We start from the raw sequence: 9,780 nt of genomic DNA, 5'->3' as shown, positions 1-9,780 counted from the left end.
CATAAAAAGAAGCCAGACATGTTCATGGTTTGATGAAAATAAGGAAACACTATAGCTTTGATGCATTACTTATATACTATAGAGATTCTTTATTAAACAAATAACTGAAAACTCAGTTCTGGTCAGCCATTATGATGGTCAAGTTGTGGAGAGATTGTTGTTATTACTATTACCTTAAGAGTCCTAGACATTGTCTGGGACCCCATTGTGTCAAACAGAACAAAAAAAAAATAGACTCCGTACCTACAATCTAAGGGTATGGACAAACTTCCTTTTTAGTTGCTTTAAAAACAGAACAGTAGTTGCTGCTCACAGTGGGTGCATCTACTTGTGCAGTTGTGACACAATACATTCTGGACTTGTTTGAGACACAGGAAACTGCTCCCAGGTGCAGAGTCTACACGTGCACCTGGGACAGCAGCAATCTGAGCCAGGGTGGAGCAGGCCCTTGGCTGGCTGGGCTGACCAGACACAATTTACACCCATGATCCGTGTCCACATATACACTTTAGTGTATTAAATTATTCCACTGTAAGATAGTATTGTCCTCAACAGTACTATCTTACAGTAGATTTAATTAATTTATTGCGCCCTAATACGGTGCATGTGGAGATGGTGATGCTTTACTGAGGAGCTAATTAGTTTACTATGGAGTAAAGTGCACATGTAGATGCACCCCCTGTGTATCAACTGTTGTAATCTGACTGCATGAGCTTGCAGTATTACAAGTTAGCTAACTTGCCCTAACTTTGAGCCTGAATAAAACAGGATTAAAGTTTTGATAGGTTTTGCTATGCTTGTCTCAGTACAGGCTCATGCAGCAAGACACACAAGTACAAGGAAACAATTAAACAATGTTGGTCGTAAGATAGGCAGTGGTCTCTAAAAAGCTGCTAGTGACGTAAAGGCAAAACAGAAAAGGAGAGTGCTGAAGGTTCTTCCTTTATTTTGCTGTCTATATAAGGGCTGGCCAGGCTTTCAGCCCTTAAACTGAAGTCACACAAAATGCCAGTGCTGAGCTTTCCCCTATGGGACCTGTTCTGTATAGCTGGAGAGGGTGTGGAAGGGAGTAAAAAGAGTAGTAATGGTGCCTCCTTTTCCTTAAGTGCTGGATAGTGGAAACAGAGAAGGATACTTCTGCAGAGGATGAGGAGGAGGGTGTGTTTTAACAGCTTTTAACTTGCTAAATCTATGAAACATCCCTAGAAAATTTATAAAGATAAATTGCTCAGCATATGAAATGAGCATATTCTGGAATGGTGTTTGAAATCAATTGATTTTTTTTTCCTTCTGACATGCAAATCCCAGTACCAACTCAGCTATGGAGTTGTGAGCACTGCCTCTGTTCTGTGTAACTTTTGTTTTGCTTCTCACTGTTCTGCCATTCATTTTCAGATAGCCGTTTAACACAAAGGAATTTAAATTGCTTAAGATGTAAAGCAGAGATGTCAAATTTACCTGGGGCCATAGGTCAGATGCCAAAAGGATCCACAGACAAGATATGGCCTATGGCACAGGCCAGTGGTGATGGTCCCCTCAACAACGGTAGCAATTACCTTGGTGGTTGACACCGTTGTGGCAGAGGAGCAAGTGGCCACAGAAGTGTCCAACAGGTGGTGGACCAGGTGGTCACAGGGCAAGCAAGAGGTGCGTCAGCAGAGTTTTTGCTTGCCTGATGCCAAGAGATATGTTCTCCAGGGTCGCAGAAGTCCATATTTTGCAACAGGCCATGTCTATTGCTGACTACACCCCAAACTTCTAGTAGTCCACCGCTAGCTTAGATGAATTGGCTCTGTGGGCCAAATCTGGCCTATGAGCCATATGTTTGACACATTGATGTAAAGAGATTTTCAGGAAACCAATCAAGAAGAGAGAATAGTGTTGTCTTGATGCAGAGTGACTGTGAAATGAGTCATTGCAGATATCACCAGAGTTGCATATAAAAATTGTCTTTTGCTTAAAAAGGGAGCTATACATAGAATTATACATCTAGCACTGTCAGTTTAGTAAGCCAGCTCTTTTTCCAATGGAGAAAGTGGTAAGAAAGAAATCCTTGAACTGCCCAACTAATGAGGTGCCAAATGAGAGTGGTAGAACAAAGTCAACACTTCATAATGGAAGGATATGTACAAAGCCATGACTGTTCTTTATTTAGCAAGTAAGTTAAACAAATGCCATCATCCTACCATACCCAAGTGCTCTTCATACTCAGTTCAGTATGATTTTAGTTATATATTTAATTTAGCATTTTGAAATGAAATATCATAACCATTTTATGACAGGTACAGGAAGCCAACAAGGTACAGGAAGTGGTTAAAAGAGAGAAAGGAAAGCGAAAAAGGAAGTGTATATGTTATCCCAGTGTGTTTAAATATCTTTCCAGGATGCATTTTTTTATAGTTGTTTTAAAATGTAAATAAGTTTCACAAAAAACCTTTAAGGAATCTTCAAAGTTCTGTTTTCCATTGGTCTAAATGTCTGTATGGTCAGACAGAGGTGCCCTGGCCCAGATCTTAAAGATTTTTTGGTTCTTAACTCCTATTGGGTACAGTGGAGCTAAGGGGGAAATTTGTATGAACCTGGCCCCAAGTTACTTTACTGTGAATGCAGTTGTACTGCAAACCTGTTACTGACTTAGTATTTTTGCATCCTCACTAGCAGCATCAGGGGTGACGTTTAGGGGTTGCACGCAGGTGCATGTGCACCCCCTGAGAAAATGTGCTGGTGATGCTGTTGGTGGCACCTGAGGGCAGTCGCCATTCACCACCCTGCTGATAAAACCACCGGTGGCATCTGTGGGTGGTCCATGATCACCCCGGCCACCGTTGCCACTGCCACTGCCACTGCCACTGCTGGCAACACCTGCAGGTGGTCGCTGAGCCCTGGTCATGGCTCAATACTCCCCCACCCCTCCCACCACTGCCGCCAGGCACAACGCCTCCCCACCCCTCCCCCGCTTACCACTGCCAGGATCCCACCACCACCAGTGCAGCCATGCCCCCCAGCTTCTGGGGGTACATGCCGTTCATGAGCAGCATAGATATAAATTTTAAAGACAGAAGGACATCGAGTCTGATCTTCTGTATATCCCAGGCTATTAAATTTCATGCATTCCTCCTGTATTGATACTAATAACCTTCATTAGTCTAAAGCGTAACTTCTCCTCTGAACCAATGTGGGGTTTACCCATGGTGGTCCTGTTTCCTTATTGTGGCTTTTTGTTCTCCTAATAAAAATTTAGGCTTCTCAATTTTCATTAGTATTTTCCCGTCTAAAGTTTTCTTTCCAATACATTTTCCTTCTCAATTTCCTCAGCTTAAAAAAATAGCAGTTTTCAAGCACCAAGTATACATACTACTAGTTGGGACTCTCCTCCGTTTGCCCACACTGAGTAAAATCAGGTCACGATAACTGATTCTTAGGCAACCATGATATTCCAGTCTAACTTTATAATGAGGTCTAAAATAGACTTACCTTGTGGTAAGTATAATAACTCTTCGTTAAAAGATTATAATTTATAATTTTAGAAAAATTTTAGGTACTCTATTACTAGTTGATTGAGAGCCCCATCATATACCTCCCAAACTGGTGGTCCCAAAAGGCAAGAGTTTCCTTCATATATTCAAGTATGTAATAACTGATAATGTTCTCTGGTTTGATATAGTGGTTTTTAGCAACAACCTCTCTGCCCCTGCACACACCCCATGACCCCTTCCTGGGCTTTGTTAGCAGATTGATCCAAATGTACTTAAGATTATGAGATTTTGAGTTATTAATAACTCATAGAATCATAGGAAAGGGACTGCAACAGGGATCTCTAACCCTGTTACTGGGAAATGAGAGCAAGGATAGAAAAACTGGCAAGACCGCCTTATATCTAGAACCTTTATGGTTTGAGGGGTGAAGGGTAATTACGTGCAGTAGAAAGCCATCTTAGCCAGGGACAGGCAGAGCAGCAGAGCTGCCAGGATAAACATCCAGCCTAGTAAGAAAGAGAAAACTGCATGCTGCTGGTGAGAGGAGAGAGTGTCTAATGAGAGTTGGTTATGGAGTTATCTCCTGCATACTGTTAGCAACAGACCACTGAATGGCTGATTGTGAGACTGGCAGCACTTGGGCCCTGTGAACAGGGAGCCAGGTCAGCTGACCAGCAGGGGAGGCACTGACCTGTATATAAATTCTCCTCCAGGGCAGAGGGACTCTTTGGGTCTGGCTGCAGAGAAGGACAGAGCTCTCTATAGCCAGAGGAGAGGAACTATAAGTCTTGTCAAGAAGAGCTTTTGCCTGCAGAGAGATCAAGCAAGGGCTTTTGAAAGATTAAGGATTTATTTAAGGACAGTTCTTATGTGCCACAGGGGGTTGAGCTTTCTGCCAAGGACTGTTTAACCCAGTCCATGAGTTCTGTTTTCTGTTTAGTTTATAGCAACTGGTGGACTGTGAGTGGAGACCAGCAGGCTACAGAGCAGAGTGTCCAGCAACCCCTAGTTTTCTCTCTTTCTTTTTTATTCTTCTCTTTTTGTGAGGGACAGGAGCCTGAGTAGGGAAGGGCCACAGCCAGGGAATGGAGGTTGGTTAGGGAGCAGTACCACTGGGCTGCCCTTTTTAGTTTAAGAACATTAGTAACTTCCCCCAGAGACTTTGGGCAGTTATTCACATACCTTTTCATCCCATGACATGCCGGAGATCTGGCAGGTCAGAGCAGACTCGATTAATGAAGTCCATTTGGCATGTGCTGCTATGCATCACGTGCAGTTGTATAAAAGGCAAAATGCGCATCAGCATGCAGAACATAGCGGCAGTGTGTTTTTGAACTAAAACATCTTTTAGATCAAAAGCGCGCCGCCACCACTTTATCAGCACTGACTTGTATTTTGCTGCTTATACAATCGCGTGTGCTGCAACGCTTAGCCCTTTAAAAAGTACTTGGTGCTGTGGCGTAAGTGTGTGTACAAATGCCCTTTATTTCAGCAAGGCATGGCAGGTGAGTGAACCATGGGCAGCGGGGTTGAGGGCAGGGTTTTAAAGGACAACCGGGAAATGCAGGATGTCATTGCAGGCCAGGCCCTTGAGGCCACTCTTCAGGTATGTTCTGTCATGGGGACCTAGTTCAACCCCCTGCAAAAATGTAGGATTTGCTGCTACTCAGTCATCCCGGTCTTTGTTAAAGAAGATTCCACAACTTCTCCAGACAGCTTGTTCCATTGTCCTACTGTTCCCGTTAGGAAGTTTTTCCTGGGACTTGACCTGAATCTGTGTACTTGTAGTTTAAGTCCATTGTCTTGTGCCCTTTCCTGTCTTACAAGGGAGAACAATGACGTATCTTGGGCTTTTAAGTACGTATTAAAAAGAAATGTAATTTACATTTTTTTAATTAAAAACAGATGAAAGCAGGCTTTTCTTTTTTTGTGAAAAACCCAAAAGTTTTCAGTTTAAAGCCCAGTTCTCTGAAAAGGTCACTTGGATGATTTTTTTTAACCAGCAGTACTCATATTACGTTGAGATTTTGGGAAATAAGTCTGTCTATGAAATACAGTATTTTTATTAATTGCTATAACAGAACAGGAAAGGGAAAATATGAGTATCATAATGTTGTAGATTGAAAATTTTTGGAACATGAAACTGAGTTACACACATTGCCCTTGATAGAGAATCTTGGCCCTGAGTGTTCTCCTATTATAATTTTCTTCCTTAAATTCCTGGTCATTGGTTTTGCTCCATATATGTACAGTTTAGTATCTGTAGCATGTTCTGGTGTATAAGCAATTACCTTCAAATTTATTAGCTTGGAACTGAACTCTTATTGCAGATTCTTTAAGTACTGGTATACATTCTGCAAAATACACACCAGAACTCCATTTCCTCCCCACTTCCTTTTACAGTGTTCACTCAGAGTGTGGCCCTCGGTGATGGCTCTGGGTATAGTGGGGGAGTACCATATTTAATTGAACATGAGATGAGGTTTTTTCCTTCCATTAACCATGGCAGGGGACAGGGAGCCTCATCCTAGATTTATGTATCAGTCCAGGGCAGGTGGCAGTGATAACCCTGGCTCAGGTTTGGGGCCAGAGCTGTTATCTGCTCTGAGTTGGGGATGGCGCTTCTGCCATCGTTGCTACCTAGCATGAACAGGGAAGGGGCTGGAACTGCTGATATTTGACTAAGGCTGGGGCCAGGCCTATGTATGCTGCTGCTGAGCTGGGACTGGGGTTGGGGCTGCTGCCTGGCCAGGTTGGAGATAGAGCCAGAGTCACTGCATAGGGTAACCAACCGTGGCGAGGGGCACGGGTGAGGGGGTAAGCAGCAGGGGGAGTAAGTGGCTGGGATGGGGGAGGCACAGAGGATGGACAGATCAGGGTGGCAAGTGGTGGTGGGGCAGATGAAGAGCAAGGGGCAAAGACTGCCTGCCTCTCTGCCGTTGCTTTCCTTCTTACGCTGGTGGGGTAGGGGGGCGGATTTTCAGATTACCTTCCAATAATTAGATTCTATACATGGGAAATTTGGTCTTCAGACCTTACTCATATAAAACTCCCATGGAAATCAGAGAAAAGATTGCAGATTTTTTCCCTCTTTAATGGTATAACTTTGCTGGGATAGTTATCAACAATTGCCAAAAAACATGTTCTGTCTTCAGACATAATCTATATCTTGCACTGGCTACAGTGGGAGTTAAGTCAACATACATGCAGGCAGCATTTAACAAATCTTAATTTTTAGATGTCAAGGAGTATTTATGTTCCAAAGTGCTGAGCACAGCAGAACAGTTAAATTTAAATATACTTTGGATTTATGTATTATGTAAACACCTAACAATCGGATGTAAACAGCTGTCATGTCAACATAGAAATCAATCTAGTCACTTTTCACCATTAAATAATGAGGAAACCCATGGTACCAGAAAACTTATGGTTTTCATATTCTTTAAATATTTTCCAAATTGTTCTGCCTTCAATGCAATGACAATCGAGTTCTGCTCTCGAGGGACCCAGACCAAGAATTTCCAATCCTAGTCTGGTTCTCTTTGAATGGTGGTATGTTTCTGTCATATTTAACTCATTCAGCTATTACCATATTCATATTTTACAGTGAACACAAAATGTTACTTTACTTTTATTGTTTATCACTATGAAGCTTCAAATGTCTCTTGCTGCAAGGCTGTTTCTTTTTTTGAATAGTTTAATACTTGCTTTCAATAAAAAATCAGCCTATGCAAAGCAAAGGCAAATAACATTTTCCATTGTCCCTACTTGAAATGAGTGTGCATGTTAAAGGGTATGTTTAAAAAAAAAAAAGGAAAGGTGAAGGCAAAACATACTTTAGTCTTTATATGAAAGCATATTCACTACTTATATTAATATTAAATGCAAGTGTCCTATATTGAGAATTCTCATGCCTTTCACTGCTTAGTATAGGCATGAGACAGCATATAAATCAGATAATATGGCTATGAGGCTCTTGGCATGAGGATTAAGGAGCTTGGATCACAAGTGGTATGCACTCTTCAACCAGGTAAAAAAATCTATCCAAAAGATATGGGATGTTACTGATGGGAGACTTCATTCTTCCAATGGAAGGCATGGGTCCAGGCAGAAACAGTCATACCCTGGAAGTGAATGCGTGGCTGAGATGGTGTTGTTGATGTGAAGGCTTTGGCTGCTTTGACAGTGGGCAGATGCTGTTGGGAGGAGGACTGCTATCAAGAGATGGGATCCACCTGACAAGAATGGAGAAGAGCATCTTTGGGTATTGTCTACCCAACCTAGTAAGAAGGGCTTGAAACTAGGTTCCACAGTGGATGGTGATCAAAACCCAACAACAGAGAATAGTTCAGAGGGGAAAAGACTAAAGTAACTTCATTCTGGGAAAGGGCCAGAGAGCTACATGACTGCAACAAGTGGTGCAAAAAGGATGTGAGGAAGTCAAAATGTAAAATACATCTGATGCACAAATGTGAGAAGTATGGGGAATGAAAAAGATGACTTGGAAGCTGCAGCCTGTGAAAAGAACTATGATCTGATTGGCATCAATGAGATCTGGTGGAACAGCTCTTGTTGGGACAGCATGGAGGGTTACACTCTGTTTCAGAAGGACAAGGTTGGGAGAAAAGGTGGTGGTGTTACCTTCTATGTCAGAAATATATACACTTGTTCCATGGTTCAGGAAGAAGAAGGCAGCAAAGCAGAATGCAATTGGATGAAGATGAAAGTTGAAAGATGTGACACTGATATAATGGTGGGGATTTATTGTAGGCCACCTAATCAGGACAAGGAGGTAGATGAGGCACTCTTCGACCAGGTAAAAAATCTATCTAAAAGATATGGGATGTTACTAATGGAAGACTTCAGTTTCCTGGACATCTGCTGGAAGAACAATGCAACCAACATAAAACGTCCAGTTTGTTCCTAACTTGTGTGGAGGACAACTGTCTGTTCCAGAAAGTGAAGGATACACTAGGAAATCATCCATCTTGGGTCTTGTCCTGACCAACAGGGAAGGAACTAGTGGAGGATGTGAAGTGATAGGTAACTTGGGAGAAAGCCATCACAAAATCATAGAATTCAAGGCCCTGAGTCAGAGGAAGCATGAAGTCAGCAAAATTAGGATATTAGATTTCAAAAAGGCAGATTTTATCCAACTCAAGAAGCTAATAAGCATGGTGTCATGGGGGTGTAAATTGAAGGATAAAGGTACCCAGGAGGGTTGGGAGCTTTTAAGGGGTACAGTATTGGAAGCCTAACAAGAAAAGGTTCCAAAACTATGGAAGCACATAAAGAATGGGAAGAGACCAATGTGGCTGCACAAGGAGCTTCTAAATTGCCTCAAATACAAAATGATTTCATAGATTTCATAGACATTAATGCTAGAAGGGACCTTGGAAGATCACTGAGTCCAGCCCCCAACCCGAAGGGCAGGGAGTCAGCTGGGGTCATAGGATCCCAGCAAGACAAGCATCCAAGTTACTCTTGAAGGTGTTCAGTGTAGGTGCTTGAACCACCTCCGATGGCAGGCTGTTCCAGACCTTGGGGACTCGGACAGTAAAGAAATTCTTCCTTATGTCCAGCCTGAAACAGTCTTGCAGTAGCTTATAACTGTTCGACCTCATCATCGCTCTGTTGAACAAACATTCCCCCAGATACTGGTGGTCACCCTCGATAAACTTATAGGTGGCCATCAGATCACCTCTGAGCCTGTGCTTTTCTAGGCTAAAGAGCCCCATAGCTCTCAGCCTGTCATCGTAAAGTCTGTTTTCCTGACCTCTGATCATGCGCGTGGCTCTCCTCTGGACTCTCTCAAGCTTCTCCACATCCTTTTTGAATTGTGAAGCCCAAAACTCAATGCAGTACTCCAGCTGCGGCCTCACCAAGGCCGCGCACAAGGGAAGAATGACGTCCTGGGATTTGCTTGAGAAGCATCTATGGATGCAAACCAGTGTTTTGGTTGTTTTACTAGCCGCAGCACAACATTGCAGGCTCATGTTCATCTTGTGGTCAATGATGACCCCCAAGTCTCTTTCTTCTGTAGCGCTAGCTAGTGTAGCACTGCCGAGCCTATGAGGATAATGCAGGTTTTTCCTCCCAGGGTGGAGAACCTTGCATTTTTTGGTCTTAAACATCATCAGATTCTCATCTGCCCATTTGCTGAGCCTGTCCAGGTCAGCCTGGATCACTCTCCTATCTTCTGGTGTGGATGCTTTGCCCCAAAGTTTGGTGTCATCGGCGAACTTGGCCAGCCCGCTTCCGACTCCAATGTCCACATCATTAATGAAGATGTTGAACAATATGG

Source organism: Crocodylus porosus, unplaced genomic scaffold (genome assembly GCF_001723895.1).
Source record: "Crocodylus porosus isolate Cpor-Errol unplaced genomic scaffold, CroPor_comp1, whole genome shotgun sequence".
NCBI lineage: Eukaryota > Metazoa > Chordata > Crocodylia > Crocodylidae > Crocodylus > Crocodylus porosus.
The sequence above is the reverse complement of the archived record's forward strand: the minus strand, read 5'-3'. Positions refer to the sequence as shown.